The sequence below is a fragment of the Phocoena sinus genome, chromosome X (assembly GCF_008692025.1).
Source record: "Phocoena sinus isolate mPhoSin1 chromosome X, mPhoSin1.pri, whole genome shotgun sequence".
In the NCBI taxonomy this organism is placed as follows: domain Eukaryota; kingdom Metazoa; phylum Chordata; class Mammalia; order Artiodactyla; family Phocoenidae; genus Phocoena; species Phocoena sinus.
Genome location: NC_045784.1, coordinates 120,132,924 through 120,151,269, shown reverse-complemented (window position 1 = coordinate 120,151,269; position 18,346 = coordinate 120,132,924). Strand labels below are relative to the sequence as shown.

The window sequence follows — 18,346 nt, the reverse complement described above, 5'->3', positions numbered from 1 at the left end:
CTGACCAAAATTTATGTATAGAGTTAAAAAAATAATGTCCATTTTTTAGGCAAATAATTGAGATCTAAAAAAGATATTTCTGTTCATCTTTATAAAGTTAGAGTAAAACATAACAAGTAATTTCTTACTCCATAATTATTTGAAAATGCTTGAAATTTGTTAACCAGCAGTTAGTGTAAAAGTTTACTATATATAATTTCCGTATGTTATGGACTGAATGTTCGTGTTCCTCCAAAATTCATATCTCATAAAGATGGGGCCCTCATGATGGGATTAGTGCCCTTATAAGAAGAGACAGGAGAGAGCTTGCTCACTCATTCTCTCTCTCTGTCTCTCTCTCTCTCTCCAGGCAAACAAAACAGGTCATATGAGCACACAGAGAAATGGCAGCTGCCAAGAGAAGAAACCTCAAAATAAAATTGGCACCCTGATCTTGGACTTCCCTGACTCCAGATGTGTGAGAAATAAATGTCTGTTGTTTAAGCCACTCAATGGTATTTTGTTATAGCAGTCTGAGGCAACTAAGATATCATCCATATATTTAGAGGAAAACATTGTTCTCCTCAAACTGTATAGTATTAGTTATCTACCAGTGCTGTCAAAAACAACTAAATTTTACAGAGGAAGAAGTCACATATAATATTCAATAATAATTTCTACTTTGAATAAAATATAATAACATTAAAAAGAAACACTCCTAAGGAAAACGTGGAGTGGGAATTGTGGACTACTGTGTATATGTGTGTGTGTATGTGCGGATATGCATGTATTTGAGGTATTAGCCACACATACCTGGTTTTCTTACCAACATGTTCTGAAAACTTTCCCAATCCTTCCAACTCTCACTTGTATAAACTCTACCTTGTTACATCAGGCCTTGAGAGTCCTACTAATCTGGCTTCAGAAATGCAATTAATTTAGACACATGAGCTTGAAACAGCCTGCTCCTTTGTTCATGCACTAACAGAATTCTCCCTGTACCATATCTGCACACTGATGCACAGTCTCAGTTCCTCTCCATGGTCCACTGGATTATGGCTGCACACCTTCCCTAACCTGGCACATGATGACTTTATCCATACTAGAGCACACCAGAACATTCCAGAATGTTCTTTCCTGGTCCTATTAGCCCTTCAACACCGTAGCCCCTTACAGATGCAAGAGTGCAGTCTTCAGGCTTAGGATTCCATTTCCCTCGGCTTTTTTACTCTCACTTAAAGCTGCTTTGCAAAACCTCCTACCCCTGCTCTACCATCCATTCACATTCCCTTTGCTCTTCCAAACCCCCATTTTCCTCTTTTCTAAGTCTCTCTAATAGTCAAATTGTTATGCTCTTGGTTAATACCCTGGATTGCTCTGCATTTCAGCTGAGCCACTCTTAATTACATATCATCCATGGAAGCTGTGGAGCATGAGGATTAAGAGTATAGACTTGACTAGAGTTGCTTTGCTTGGGTTGAAACCATTTCTTCTCCTACTTCCTAGTTCTGTTACCTTGGGCAAAGTTACTTAACCCCTCTCTGTGCTTTATTGTTCCTGTTCATGAAATGACCATAATGAGAGTAGATGTGTTAAGATATTGCAAGGATTAAATGAGATGATCCGTGTAAAACACTTACGTACCTAGTACAAAAAAAGTGATGAGTAAATTGTAGTTATTAATAATCTGCTCTTTTTACTATTTCCATGCTACAATGCTAGGTGATTTAGGTCAAATTTGTGATTTGAAGGTATTGCATGATTAAGCTATAGCAATCTTGAAACATGCTCTAATCTATTTGTTCTCTGGAATACATTGCCAAAAACATTTCCTGAAATGAAATTAATAAGTCCAGGTCAAACTGATTAAAACAGTATCAGAAGAACTGAACTAATACTGGACATTTAAATCTTTGTCTTTAGAAATAATTCAACTGAATCAGTAAGACTTGAGTTCTAGTAACATCATTAATATAGACAGACTATCATTAATTTCTATACAACCTTGAGCAAGTCACTAAAACAAACTGAATTGCAGTTTCCTCACATGATGAAATGGGAAAATCCAATTCATTTAAAAAAGATATTTGTTGAGAATCTACTGTCAGCAGTGTCTTCAACAGATGGCTTACATACATTATATCATTTATCCTTATAACAGTACTATGTGATAGGAGTGATTATCCTCACTTTGTCTGAAATAAATAAATAAAGGGGCTCTGCCTATCTATCTCCCTGGGTTAAGAGGATCAAATGATGAAATTGTACTAGAAACTAGACTACAAAGCACTTCCCCAATATTGTACTTTAATTTTAATGTTTTGTTTTGACAAAGTACATCATGTCAGTAATTAAATTGTTTATTTTTTTCCCCAGTGTTTTGGTAGGAAATCTGAATCATGAAGACCATTGATCAATGTTTCTAGATTTGGATATGATTAAATTAGGATCATCTCAAGATAATTAATGAAATATTAAAAGAAGCTTTGAAAGAAAAATAAGTTTTAGATTGAATAAATATCACTATTCTAGAAATATATTACATATGTGTATATATATATATATAATATACATATATATATATAATTAAACATTTGTGCCACAAACTAAAACAGTTAATGTTTTTATATATTTCAGACTTTGAGGACTTTTCATTTTAGCTCAGATACTGAAGAAAAAAGTATCTTTGAGACCTGTGAATTGATTTTTTCTTTAGAACATTTATTATATTGTTTATTTGTTTTTGCATTTCTCTGAGAAATGCAAATTGACATCACAATGAAATGCCATAACTATTGTAAAAAATAGAACATGCCAAAAAAGATTCTTGTAAAATTGTTTTCATTGTGATTAGCTCATACTTTCATTATTTATCATGTGAGGAGTTCTTCTTAGAAGTTGATGAAATAGATGGCAATCCAGAAGTGCCATCTCTTTACCAAGGATGTCTAACTATTTTTATTGGACAAGTGTCACTTTTAAAGTTGATGAACAGCAAACATGACGTAGTAATAACTAATGTTGAAAAATGAAGCCACCTAAGAAGCAAGAAATGATAGATGACATGGTGCATTTTTAGTACCATAAAAAGTTCAAAAATGAGGAATAGTTTTGGTCATGCCCTAGTTTTGATATTTTTTTAATACAACAACAACATAAGCATATTATTTTTTCATTAAGCTTCTTAGTTTCTTAGTATCACAGTGGAATGATGAGAAAACAAGAACAACAACAAAACTAACCACAAGTCTGCAAATCTCTGACAAAAAGCAGAGACTTCAAGGCATTTGAGGGGGAGGGAGGGAGAGTCTTGACAGCAGTGCCAAAGTAGTTCCAGCATCATGCCTCTCCTTAGCTTGCTGGGCCGGGAGGGGTGGGGAGGTGGAATGGTGAGAAGGTGGCACTGTCACAGCTGTCCTTGGCGTTTCTGCCTCGTGACTGATACACGCATGATCTGCGTGGACCACCCCACAGGATTTTCTGGTGCCTCCCTGGTACCTGGCCGCATGACCCCTGCCTGCTCCAAACCCCTGGGACACCCCAGAGCCAGTTCTGGTGGGTGGGTGGCAGGAGAGGAGCGTGGAGGGGACGAGGGCAGGTGACGCCGCTCTGGGCATGAGAAACCGAGGAGAGGCCGAGGCCCATTTGGGAGACACCCGTGGCAGCAGGCGGAGGTGGTGCAGGTGGCAGTGGCAGAAGTCGGTGTCCCTCGGGCGGTGAGAAAGCTGCACCTAGAGCTTCATGGTGCCGGGGGCAGGCTGTCGTTGCAGAGTCTGTAGTAACGCAGGTCGTTGACCAGGCTGTACACGTTCTGGGTGAATGAGGGCAGGTCCCCATCCATCTTGAAATTCCGCCCCAGCACATTTTTCTGGTTGGCATCCACACCGTCACAGCTGGTCAGAAACTCTGGGAGGAAGGCCGCGAAGAAGCCATCAAAGTCCACAGAGGCCATGCTGTAAATGGCAATGCCAATCTCCTCCTGCAGGAGGTCGTGGGACTTGTGAACCAGGATCTGGAGCAGCACGTTCACAAACTGAGAGAGAACGGTGGTCCGGAAGATCTTCTGTGGTACAGCTTCTGCTTGGTGTTGAGAGTCTCCAAGTAAAAGAGATTTTATTTAAATAGGTAGATGTCAGGCTGGAGAAAGGACTGTCCAAAAGCCTGCATGATGGCACTGAACTGAGGCTCATCCTCCATCTGCTCCTCAGCAATCCCGCTCTGGACACTGGCTAGGATGGTGGACTTGAGGAAGCACCTCCAGTTGTGATGGAGCGACCGGAAAAGGAGCTCAAACAGCTCAGCCTTCACATCAGGGGAGGGGCGCTCAGCGATGATGGGATACACCTGCTCTATGCACAGGGCGATGATGCTGGGGAGGAAGGGCTTGAACACCTGGCCAGGTTCCTCGACCACCACCTGCAGGATCTTCAGGAACTTCTCAACCACCCGGCAGCCAGTACTGCCTTCATGGAGGATGCTCTCGGCCAACTGTTTTCTGGTAAACATATTGAGGAAAGTCTGTATGATCTGCTCAGTGAAAGGCACGCCCATCTGTACTCTAAGGCCTCAAAACAGAGTGGGGAAGAAGCTCAGCATCTCATCAGACACATCTGGCTGATGGACAAAAGCTGGAAAGAGGGCCAGTGAGACTTGAACAGATTCCTGCAGGGACTGGTAGCTGATCTGTTGGGACTTGGTGGATTCCCCAGAGATATTCTCCACGATATCTTCTAAGACACCGTCTGGTGATAATCACTTTGGTGTCATCCAGGGGCATCTTCCTCTGCGGGGTGACAGCATTGGGCTTCAGGTTGCAATAATCCCGAGAGAGCACAGAGATGAGGCTGGCATGGTTGATGGAGTGCACAGGCCACTGCTGCTCGTTCTCTGGGATGTTTGGCCATGGAAGCAACAGGATGTTAGAGAGGGCATGGCACACCAATACCTGAGCCTTGTCAACAAGCTGCTGGGTAGAGGCATCGGTGATTCTGTTGAATACTTTCTGTACTGTAGGGATGCTGATCAGAAAGACAGGTCGCATAGTGGTGGCCAGGGAGACCAGTAAATGGCACACAGATAGCAGCAATTTGTCTCAGACCTTGGTGCTGATCAGAGGTGTGACTGTATCCATGGTGGTGGAGATGAGCGTAACAAACTGCTGCATATTCTGCCGATGAGCCTCGCTGCAGTACTGTGCTAGCCAGTGAGAGTAAGCCTGCAGAGCAGCCAGGGACTAAGCATGCACATCAATGAGATCAGGCTTCAATACTGATGGCACGGCAGTCTCAATGTTGTACAATTTTATCTGCGATCCATACAAAGTGACTTTGACCAACCTCTTCACCACAGTGAGGGTGTCCCTGAAGCGCACTGTGAACACGTCCCCGATGAGTACTCAGCTAGGTGGCCCACAGCCTGCAGGAGGGAGCTCAGGACTCACAGGGAACAGTGCAGCTGCTGGCAGTCGTTCTCTGCTGCGATGATCAACCTGTGTCCTGACCCTGAAGTAAATATAAACTGCCATAACCCCAGATAGACTTTTTTTTTTTTTTTTTTTTTTTTGCTGTACGCGGGCCTCTTGCTGCTGTGGCCTCTCCCGCTGCAGAGCACAGGCTCTGGATGTACAGGCTCAGCGGCCACGGCCCACAGGCCTAGCCGCTCTGCAGCATGTGGGATCCTCCTGGACCGGGGGACGAACCCGTGTCCCCTGCATTGGCAGGCGGACCCTCAACCACAGCGCCACCAGGGAAACCCCCCAGATAAACTTCTAAATTGTCCTGAAGAACTGGAAACAGTGTTGAGAAGGCGTGTGTGGGAAGGAGCTCCATCACTTTGGCCACTACCTCCAAGCTCTGGTGTAAGTACCACTGCCACTCTGTCTGCTGATCGTCATCCAGAGTTTTGTCATCCAACTCCTCCAACTGGGCCTGGTTGTATCTGAAGTGGATTCGATTCAACACCTCCATGAGCAAGAGGACTAGGGCGTCTTCGTACCTGTTGAGAACTGCTTCCCTGTCTCCTAGACGGCTTTTCGTTTTCCTTGTCAGATAGTCCAAAAAGAGCGTCCAGATATCCAAACAAGAAGTAACCTTCATGAGTAGGCTGATGAAATGTGTACTTGAACAAAACTGTCAAAAACTCCACCACAGGGAACTGGGAGTAGGACTCGATTCTTCTTAGGTGAACACTCACAAAGAGCTGCAGAAGGTCATTAAACTTCTCGATGTAGCACTCATTGAGTTCTTCTAGCCTTCTCTTCACCGTCTGGGCATTGTTATCCTTGATGATTTTCTGCAGGTAGAAAGTCTGCTGGAACATACACAGTAAGTAGTCCTCGAATTCCATAGGCACACAGTTCTTGGACATGAGTTCATTGATGCAGGACATGGCCAGGACCCCAAGCCAGCTGCACTCCTGACCCAACACACAGTTCTGGCTGCTGCTGTTAACCGATGCCATCTTTCTGGCCTGGATGTCACAGCCAAAGCAGGCAAAGTGGAAGATGGTGGTAAGGAGGGACGGGATGATGCTGGCAGACAGAGGAATCCAACTGAAGAGATGGGCCAGGCACTCCAAGGCCAAGGAACAGATATACTCACTCTCCGCATCAAGGATGGGGATTGGCTGATTCAACAGTTTGGCTGAACTAGGACTCTGCAACAGGTTACTCAGTAAGTCGCCACTTTCTCCTGAGGTCGGGGATGGTGGTGGGGTGGTGGCAGTCACGCTGTGTTTGTCCCAGACAGTCTCCAAGATACCTGTCAGTAGCCCAGGCACTGTCTGCATCTGGTCCAGCAGCAGCTTTCGCAACTCCTCCTTCCGAGCCACTCTGAGGTCCTCAGCGGGACAAGCCAGCTCTTCTGAAGTTGTCTTCAACATGAGCAGCCCGAGGGGAGTTGTCACAGGGGACTGGATCAACTGTAAAATGTTAGTAAAAAAGTCATGGTAGAACATGGGCCAATCTTGACGGCCAATGTCAACAATCACTTTGCAGAGCTTGTTCCAGATGAAGTAAGGTAAGGTTTTGTGGTGAGCCAAGAGGAGTTTGGACAGGCAGCTACAGATTTCCGTCTTATCCTGAGATGGGACCCCAAGCCACATTTTATTGATCAGATTCTCAAAAAACGTTTAACTGTACATCATTACACAGTCATTCCTAGTGCTGGAGAGAAAATACAGGCAGAATCTCCAGGCTCCTATTTGCTGAGCAAAGTTATCAAGAAGTTCCTCTATCTCACGTTTTCTTTCATTGGTTGTACAGTCGTGGAAAAACTCTGTCATCAGACTTTCCAATGCCCCGAGAGAGGCTTCTTCAGATGCCATGCTGGCCGGGGAAGGGGGCTGGCTCTCGGGCTTCGGACACGTCCCGCTCGCACAGTTCAGCTCATGGTCCCGGCAGGCTCGGGAAGTCCCCTGCCCGGGCAAAGACAACCGCTTCCCCACCCGGGTCCCGCGGGGACCCTCTATAAAGAGCGCGGTCCCCCGGCCCGCCTCATCGGGGACCCCCGGAACTATTCATCACCTCCCCAGGGAAACTGAAAAAGCAGGAAATGGGGCTCGGAGGCCGGCGAGGAGGGCAGCGGCTCGGGGCTCCCCGCCCGGGCCTGACCCCCGAGGGGAGGCTCCGGGTCCAGGCACGGGCTCCCTGGCCCCCGCGTTCAGAAGTGGCAGCGGGCCCTGCCCCGAGCCTGAAGGGGCCTCGGCGGCGGCGCAGCCCGAGCGGCCGGATCAGGAAAGGCCCGAGGGCCCGCGCTACCCTAGCAGCCTCAGCCCACACGGCCGCCGCCGCCGCCGCCGCCACCCCCACCCCCCGGCCCCGAGCATCCCTGCGCGCGCCCACCCTGGAGCATCCCTGCGCGCGCCCGCCCCGGAGTGGTCCGCTCGCGCCGCGCGGCCGCCCCCGACCAACAGCCCCAACGCGCCGGCCCCAGTTTTGATTTGTGGCCATTTCAGATGGACCCTTCTTTAGAGATAGAATAAAAATAAAATATCTCATTTTCTCCTGAAAATACCCAATATGACTATATAAGTGTGTATTTGTGGGCAACTGAAACACATTCCCGGCTAGTACTCCATAAACTGCAGGGGTCCATTGGGAACTGGGATTTGGCCTGCAGAAATCTGTAATAGCAATTTTAAGTGCTTGTAGGATAATGAGAGATTTTAGGTATTCTCAATAATGTCATTCAATGCAGTGTATCTTCATTTCTTTAATAAAAGAGGAAGTTCCTGCTGATCAAGTGTTACATAGCTTAAGGCTCATTTGGGGGGATATAATGGCCAATGACTAATTTATGCTCTTAGGGTTCATTTCAATATTAACCTTTTATGATTCCAATGGGGTTAGAGGCTTAATAGAATGAGGTGAAGTTATTAAAACCTATAACTTTATAATACACACATTTCTCATTGTTCCCTCCAGACTCAGTGTTTCTTTTCAATTTGAATGAGGCAGGGGATGATTTATCCATATGTTCTTCCCAGTTCACATTTATCTTTAATGAGAACTTTGCTAGTTAGTTTATTTTTGTAATTAATGATACTTTGCTCCTGAAAAAAATTGATATCAATCAGTAAAAATAAGAGAGCCTGTATATATACATACAGAGTCCTCATGTCAGTGACTGTGTGTGTGTTTTGTATTTCTATGTAGCTTTAGAATCACAAATCATAACTTTCTTTTCCAGTGTTCATTACTAAAGGAAGTTTTGCAGAAATGCTGCCTAATACTTTCTGAAGGTCAACTGAAAGTGAGTCTGTGGCATGCTCAGATAAGAGAACGCTGCCTAGAGCCCTGCTATTCACATCATTAATCAGAAAGTGAGGAACTTAGAAGTCAGCCTGGAAATATGAGTTATGTGGGTTAGAGAGGAATGTATAATCCCGTTCAGTAGAGTGTGAAAGTTTCCATATATCTGCTACTCCTAAGTCAGTAATAGCTGAGGATGAAGCTTTATGAGCTTTTTAAATAAAACGGTATTCTTGATAATATATGCCAAATCTCTCTGTAGCAGGATCCAAGGCCACAGTAAGTCACCACTCCAAATTGTTTTAGTAAAGGCATTATTTTGAGTATTGAGAGAACTATATATGGGTTGCCATGTAAATTTGTCTGGAGTTGGATCATTCATGAAAGAAGTAAAACACCACCAAATATTTTATGTTCCTCTGAACTTCAAAACAACTTAAAATATTTAGGGTGTTGGGATGATTGGCCTGGGGTGGGGAGGGGAGTGGCTAGGTAGAAATACGCTGAAGTCATACTATAGGCCAGATTGATTTATATATTATGCAATTTATTCAGCACAAACACATATGCACAGACATATGCAACTATTAAGGTAGGAGGTGTCATCATTTCCATTTTATGGAAGGGGAAATTGAAACTTGATGTTAAATAATTTGCCCAAGATAAATGAAACCAAAAAGTTGCAGATTGACTTCGAGTATTGCAAAGTTAGTGTTCATTTCCCTACAGGAAATGTGTGCCTCGATATATCTTATTTTAGTAATATACACATATTTATCCCAATGAAATTTTTAGCTACTGAACGGACAACACCTTCATGTGGTTGATGTTTGCAGCCTCATAACACCTAGGCTCAAAGCTGCGCATCTAATTGGTGCCCAGTGGAGGGGGGTTAGTGGATTGAATTCATGAATACTGACCTCAAGTCTTAGCAATAAAATGGAAAGGTAATGTGATGAATGAATATTTTGGAAAATGGTCCTTCAGTTACGAATATGAGGACAGATCCTGCCATCAGTAGTACATGTTCTGTGATCTATCTTCATCCTGCAGTTGGGAGGAACCTGCAAGGAGTCTCTCATACCAGCACCACTGGCAACACGGATAACCAGATATAGGCATGTGGCATTTAGTCTGGAAGCAGAGCTAAGCATACTGGACCATTTGAACATCATAAAAAATAGAAATAAAACAGTTGCAATAGTGGGAAAAGATAAAATTATTACTTTCACGATATACTGTATACTTCTTGAGGACAAGAGAAATAGTCTTAATTACGTCTGTATTCCTAGCACCTGGCACAGTGTAGGGGCTCGTTTTTCCCCAAGACTAAAGCAAGGGAGTTATATAATCTCTCTAAGGCCATTTGGGTTCTCAGCTGACATCACGATTTTGCACATGTTCTTCCCTCCACCTGCCATGTCTTTCCTGCTCTCACTTTCTCCATCGACCTTACCCTCTCCTGCTAATTTTCACATCTCAACTCATGTGTCACCAACTCCAGTAACTTTCCCTGACTCCTCCAGTGACACTTCAGTTCTCCTTTCCTAATATTCCAATTGTACCTGGAAGATACTTCTTAAAGATATAAGGGAAAGTTTCTACATGTCTGCAGAACAAGAGTTGGTTTTTTTTTTTTTTCTTGCGGTATGTGGGCCTCTCACTGTTGTGGCCTCTCCCGTTGCGGAGCACAGGCTCCGGACGCGCAGGCTTAGCAGCCATGGCTCACGGGCCTAGCCGCTCCGTGGCATGTGGGATCTTCCCGGACCAGGGCACAAACCTGTGTCCCCTGCATTGGCAGGCGGACTCTCAACCACTGCGCCACCAGGGAAGCTCTAATTTCATTCTTTTACATGTAGCTGTCGAGTTTTGCCAGCACCACTTGTTGAAAAGGCTGTCTTTTCTCCACTGAATATTCTTACCTCCTTTGTTGTAGATTAATTGATCATAACTGAGTGGGTTTCTTTCTAGGCTCTCTATTCTGTTCCACTGATCTATGTATCTGTTTTTGTTTCAATACCATGCTGTTTTGATCAGTAAAATTTTGTAGCATTATCTGAAGTCTGGGAGGGTGATACCTCCAGCTTCTTTTTTCTGCAGATTGCTTTGGCAAATTGGGGTCTTTTCTGGTTCTGTATGAGTTTTAGGATTATTTGTTCTAGTTCTGTGAGACCCAAATGAACAAAATAAGAAATGAAAGAGGAGAAATAACAACTGATACCACAGATATACAGAAAAATCATAAGACTACTAAGAACAGTTATATGCCAACAAGTTGGACAACCTAGAAAAAATGGACAAATTTCTAGAAACATACAACCTGCCAAGACTGAATCAAAAAGAAACAGACAATTCAGTAGTAGTAAAATTGATTTAAAATTTTTAAAAAAAGATCCCAGAAACCAAAAGTACAGGTCCAGACCACTTCATCGGGAAATTCAATCAAACACTTAAAGAAGAACAAATACTTATCCTTTTCAAACTACTGCAAAGAACTGAAGAGCGTGAAATATTCTCAAATTCATTCTATGAGGCCACTGTTACCCTGATACCAAAACCAGGCAAAGACTGTAAAAGAGCAAAAATTGCAGGCCAATATCTTTGATGAATATAGATGCAAAGCTCCTCGACAAAATTTTACCAAACCAAATCCAACAATATATAAAAAGGATCACGCACTATGAGCAAGTTAAATTTATTCCAGAGTCACAAGGATGATTCAACATTCACAAATCAATGTGATATACCACATTACAAAAGGAAGAATAAAAGTCATAAGATCATCTTAATAGATGCAGAAAAAGCTTTTGATAAAATCCAACATCCATTTATGATAAAAGCTCTAAACAAAGTGGGTATAGAGGGAACAGACTCCAACATAATAAAGGACATTTATGAAAAACCCACAGCCAACATCATACTCAACAGTGAAAAGCTGAAAGCCTTTCCTCTAAATTCAGGAACAAGACAAGGATACCCACTCTCACCACTTCTATTCAACATAGTATTCGAAGTCCCAGAAAGAGCAATCATACAAGAAAAAGAAATATAAAAGGCATCCAAATTGGAAGGGAAGAAATAAAACTGTCACTATTTGCAGATGACATGATACTTTTTATAGGAAACACTAAAGTCTCCACCCCAAAACTATTAGAACTAATAAATGAACCCAGGAAAGTCTCAGGATACAAGATTAATATATGCAAATCTGTTGCTTTTCTACAAACTAAACATAAACTATAAGAAAGAGAAAGCAAGAAAATAATCCCATTTAAAATTGCATCAAGGGCTTCCCTGGTGGCGCAGTGGTTGAGAGTCCGCCTGCCGATGCAGGGGACACCGGTTCGTGCCCCGGTCCGGGAGGATCCCACGTGCCGCGGAGCGGCTGGGCCCGTGAGGCATGGCCGCTGGGCCTGCGCGTCCGGAGCCTGTGCTCCACAACGGGAGAGGCCACAACAGTGAGGGGCCCGCATACCGCAAAAAAAAAAAAAAAAAAAAAAAAAAAAATTGCATCAAATATCTGAAAGAGAAATTAAGGAAACACTCCCATTTACCATTGCAGCAAAAAGAATAAAATACCTAGGAATAAACCTACCTGAGGAGACAAAAGACCTGTATGCAGAAAACTATAAGACACTGATGAAAGAAATTAAAGATGATATAAACAGAAGGAGAGATAGACCATGTTCTTAGATTGGAAGATTAAATATTGTGAAAATGACTATACTACCCAAAGCAATCTACAGATTCAATGCAATCCCTATCAAACTACCAATGGCATTTTTCACAGAACTAGAACAAAAAATTTCACAATGTGTATGGAAACACAAAAGACCCAAATAGCTAGAGCAATCTTTTGTTTATTTATTTATTTGTTTGCTTGTTTGGTTGTTTATTAAACATCTTTACTGCAGTATAATTGCTTTAAATTGTTGTGTTAGTTTCTGCTGTATAACAAAGTGAATCAGCTATATGTATACATTTATGCCCATATCCCCTCCCTCTTGTGCCTCCTTCCCACCCACCCTATCCCAGCCCTCTAAGGGCTCACAAATACCGAGCAACTCTCCCCGTGCTATGCAGCTGCTTCCCACTAGCTATTTTACATTCGGTAGTGTATATATGTCAATGCTACACTCTCACTGTATCCCAGCTCACCCGCTCCCCTCCGCATGTCCTCAAGTCCATTCTCTACGTCTGGGTCTTTATTCCTGTCCTGCCCCTAGGTTCGTCAGAACCATTTTTTTTAGATTCCATATATATGTGCTAGCATACAGTATTTGTTTTTCTCTTTCTGACTTACTTCACTCTATATGACAGACTCTAAGTCCATCCACCTCACTACAAATAACGCAATTTCATATCTTTTTTGGCTGAGTAATATTCCATTGTATATATGTGCCACATCTTCTTTACCCATTCATCTGTTGATGGACACTTAGTTTGCTTCCATGCCCTGGCTATTGTAAATAGAGCTGCAAAGAGCATTGTGATATATGACTCTTTTTGAATTATGGTTTTCTCAGGGTATATGTCCAAGAGTGGGATTGCTCTGTCATATGGTAGTTCTATTTTTAGTATTTTAAGGAACCTCCATACTGTTCTCCATAGTGGCTGTACCAATTTACATTCCCACCAACACTGCAAGAGAGTTCCTTTTCTCCACACCATCTCCAGTTTGTAGATTTTTTGATGTTGGCCATTCTGACTGGTGTGAGGTGATACCTCATTGTAATTTTGATTTGCATTTCTCTAATGATTAGTGATATTGAGCATCGTTTCATGTGTTTGTTGGCAATCTGTATATCTTCTTTGGAGAAATGTCTATTTAGGTATTCTGCCCATTTTTGGATTGGGTTGTTTGTTTTTATTGGTGTTGAGCTGCATGAGTTGCTTGTATATTTTGGAGAATAATCCTTTCTCAGTTAATTCAGTGGCAAATATTTTCTCCCACTCTGAGGGTTATCTTTTCATCTTGTTTATGGGTTCCTTTGCTGTGCAAAATCTTTTAAGTTTCAATAGGTCCCATTTGTTTATTTTTCTTTTTATTTCCATTTTTCTAGGAGGTGGGTCAAAAAGGATCTTGCTGTGATTTATGTCAGAGTGTTCTGCCTATGTTTCCCTCTAAGAGTTTTAGTGTGTCTGGCCTTACATTTAGGTCTTTAAGCCATTTTGAGCTTATTTTTGTGTATGATGTTAGGGAGTGTTCTAATTTCATTCTTTTACATGTAGCTGTCCAGTTTTCCCAGCACCACTTATTGAAGAGGCTGTCTTTTCTCCATTGTGTACTCTAGCCTCCTTTATAAAGATAAGGTGACCATAAGGGCATGGGTTAATCTCTGGGCTTTCTATCCTGTTCCATTGATCTACATTTCTGTTTTTGTGCCAGTACAATACTGTCTTGATTGCTGTAGCTTTGTAGTATAATCTGAAGTCAGGGAGCCTGATTCCTCCAGCTCCATTTTTCTTTCTCAAGATTGCTTTGGCTATTCAGGGTCTTTCGTGTTTCTATACAAATTGTAAAAATTTGTTGTAGTTCTGTGAAAAATGCCATTGGTTAGTTGATAGGGATTGTATTGAATCTGTAGATTGCTTTGGGTAGTATAGTCATTTTCACAATGTTGATTCTTCCAATCCAAGAACATGGTATATCTCTCCCTCTGTTTGGATCATCTTTAATTTCTTTCATCAGTGCCTTATATTTTAGTGCATACAGGTCTTTTGTCTCCTGAGGTAGGTTTATTCCTAGGTATTTTATTCTTTTTGCTGCAATGGTAAATGGGAGTGTTTCTTAACTTCTCTTTCAGATTTTTCATCGATAGTGTACAGGAATGCAAAAGATTTTTGTGCGTTAATTTTGTATCCTGCTACTTTAGCAAATTCATTGATTAGCTCTAGTAGTTTTCTGGTAGCATCTTTAGGATTCTCTATATATAGTATCATGTCATCTGCAAACAGTGACCGTTTTACTTCTTCTTTTCCAATTTGGATTCCTTTTATATCTTTTTATTCTCTGATGCTGAGGCTAAAACTTCCAAAACTATGTTGAGTAATATTGGTGAGAGTGGATAACCTTATTTTGTTCCTGAACTTAGTGGAATTGGTTTCTGTTTTGCGCCACTAAGAACGATGTCGGCTGTGGGTTTGTCATATATGGCTTTTACTATGTTGAGGTAGGTTCCCTCCATGCCTACTTTCTGGAGAGTTTTTGTCATAAATGGATGTTGAATTTTGTCAAAAGCTTTTTCTGCATCTAGTGAGATGATCACATGGTTTTTATCCTTCAATTTGTTTATATGGTGTATCACATTGATTGATTTGCATATATTGAAGAATCCTTGCATTCCTGGGGTAATCCCACTTGATCATGGTGTATGATCCTTTTAATATGCTGTTGGATTCTGTTTGCTAGTATTTTGTCGAGGATTTTTGTATCTATGTTCATCGGTGATATTGGTCTGTAGTTTTCTTTTTTTGTGACATCTTTGTCTGGCTTTTGTATCAGGGTGATGGTGGTCTCGGAGAATGAGTTCGGGAGTGTTCCTCCCTCTGCTATATTTTGGAAGAGTTTGAGAAGGACAGGTGTTAGCTCTTCTCTAAATGTTTTGTAGAATTCGCCTGTCAATTCATACGGTCCTGAGCTTTTGTTGTTGGAAGATTTTTTTGTGTGTGTGGTACGTGGGCCTCTTACTGTTGTGGCCTCTCCTGTTGCAGAGCACAGGCTCCGGACACGCAGTCTCAGTGGCCATGGCTCACGGGCCCAGCCGCTCTGCGGCTTGTGGGATCTTCCCAGACCGGGGCACAAACCTGTGTCCCGTGCATCGGCAGGCAGACTCTCAACCACTGCGCCCCCAGGGAAGCCCTGTTGGAAGATTTTTAATCACAGTTTTGATTTCAGTGCTTGTGATTGGTCTGTTCATATTTTCTATTCCTTCCTGGTTCAATCTCAGAAGATTGTGTTTTTCTAAGAATATGTCCATTTCTTCCAGGTTGTCCATTTTATTGGCATATAGTTCCTTGTAGTAATCTCTCATGATCCTTTGTATTTCTGCAGTGTCAGTTGTTACTTCTCCTTTTTCATTTCTAATTCTGTTGATTTGAGTCTTCTCCCTTTTTTTCTTGATGAGTCTGGCTAATGGTTTATCAATTTTGTTTATCTTCTCAAAGAACCAGCTTTAAGCTTTATTGATCTTTGCTATTGTTACTTTGATTTCTTTTTCATTTATTTCTGATCTGATTTTTATGATTTCTTTCCATTGGCTAACTGGCTTTTTTTGTTCCTCTTTCTCTAATTGCTTTAGATGTATGTTTAGGTTGTTTATTTGAGATTTTTCTTGTTTCTTGAGGTAGGATTGTATTGCCATAAACTTCCCTCTTAGAGATGCGTTTGCTACATCCCATGGATTCTGGGTTGTTGTGTTTTGTCATTTGTTTCTAGGTATTTTTTGATTTCCTCTTTGATTTCTCTAGTGATCTCTTGGTTATTTAGTAGCGTATCATTCAGCCTTCATGTCTTTGTATTTTTTACAGTTTGTTTCCTGTAATTGTTATCTAGTCTCATAGTGCTGTGGTTGGAAAAGATACTTGATATGGTTTCAATTTTCATCAATTTGCCAAGGCTTGATTTGTGGCCCAAGATAGTATCTATCCTGGAGAATGTTCCATGAGCATTTGAGAAGAAAGTGTATTCTGTTTTGGGATGGAATGTCCTATAAATATCAATTAAGTCTATCTTTTTAATGTATCATTTAAAGCTTGTGTTTCCTTATTTAATTTCATTTTGGATGGTCTTTCCATTGGTGAAAGTGAGGTGTTAAAGTCCCCTACTATGGTTGTGTTACTGTCGATTTCTCGTTTTATTGCTGTTAGCATTTGCCTTATGTATTGAGGTGCTCCTTTGTTGGGTGTATAAATATTTACAATTGTTATATCTTCTTCTTGGATGGATCCCCTGATCATTATGTAGTGTCCTTCTTTGTCTCTTATAATAGCCTTTATTTTAAAGTCTATTTTGTCTGATATGGGAACTGCTACTCCAGCTTTCTTTTGATTTCCATTTGCATGGCATATCTTTTTCCATCCCCTCACTTCTAGTCTGTATGTGTCCCTAGGTCTGAACTGGGTCTCTTGTAGACAGGATATATATGGGTCTTGCTTTTTATCCATTCAGCAGTCTATGTCTTTTTGTTGGAGCATTTAATCCATTTACATTTAAGGTAATTATCAATATGTATGTTCCTATTATCATTTTTTTAATTGTATTGGGTTTGTTTTTGTAGGTTTCCTTCTCTTGTGTTTCCTGCCTAGAGAAGTTCCTTTAGCATTTGTTGTAAAGCTGGTTTGGTGGTGTTGAATTTTCTTAGCTTTTGCTTGTCTATAAAGGTTTTAATTTCTCTGTCGAATCTGAATGAGATCCTTGCCGGGTAGAGTAATCTTTGTTGTAGGTTTTTCCCTTTCATTTCATTAAATATGTCCTGTCATTCCCTTCTGGCTTGAAGAGTTTCTGTTGATAGGTCAGCTTTTTACCTTATGGGGATTCCCTTGCTGATTTTAATATTTTTTCTTTGTATTTCATTTTTGATTGTTTGGTTAATATGTGTCTTGGCCCGTTTCTCCTTGGATTTATCCTGTATGGGACTCTCTGAATTTCCTGGACTTGATTGACTATTTCCTTTACCATATTAGGGAAGTTCTTAACCCTAATCTCTTCAAATATTTTCTCAGTCCCTTTCTTTTTCTCTTCATCTTCTGGGACCCCTATAATTCGAATGTTGGTGTGTTTAATGTTGCCCCAAATGTCTCTGAAACTGTCCTCAATTGTTTTCATTCTTTTTTCTTTATTCTTCTCTGCAGTAGTTATTTCCACTCTTTTATCTTCCAGGTTCTTATCCATTCTTCTGCCTCAGTTAGTCTGGTATTGATTCCTTGTACAGAATTTTTTATTTCATTTATTGTGTTGTTTATCATTGTTTGTTTGCACTTTAGTTCTTCTAGGTCCTTGTTAAACGTTTCTTGTATTTTCTCCATTGTATTTCCAAGATTTTGGATCATCTTTACTATCATTACTCTGAAGTCTTTTTCAGGTAGACTGCCTATTTCCTCTTCATTTGTTTACTCTGGTGGTTTTTTGCCTTGCTCCTTCATCTGCTGTGTTTTTCTCTGTCTTCTCATTTTGCTTAACTTACTGGATTTGGGGTCTCCCTTTTGCAGGCTGCAGATTTGTAGTTCCCGTTGTTTTTGGTGTCTGCCCCCAGTGGGTAAGGTTGTGCTGTTGTAAAAACACCAAAGCCAATAAAATAATCTCAGAAATTTCAAGCACCAAAGGTTTATTTCTCACTTGTACTACACTACACGTCAGTTGAGGGTTGTCAAGGGGTCTTCCTCCACATCATCCTTATTCTGAGGCTCAGGCAATAGAACACCCACTCTCTGGACAATTGAAGGTTGCCATGCAGGATTGACATAGAGATTTTAAGTGTCTCAGATGAACAATTAAATGATCTGGCCTCAAAAGGGCACATATCTCTAATCATAATTTATTGGCTAGAAGTAATCATAAGGTCCCTTCCCACCATAAAGGGGCTGAGAAGTGCCATTCTGCTATATGCTCAGAGATTC

General features: G+C 41.5%; 1 pseudogene; it reads right to left on the bottom strand.

The window, feature by feature from the left end:
* Window positions 1-3,718: 3,718 nt before the first annotated feature.
* LOC116747213 lies at window positions 3,719-7,326 on the bottom strand (annotated as a pseudogene).
* Window positions 7,327-18,346: the final 11,020 nt, after the last annotated feature.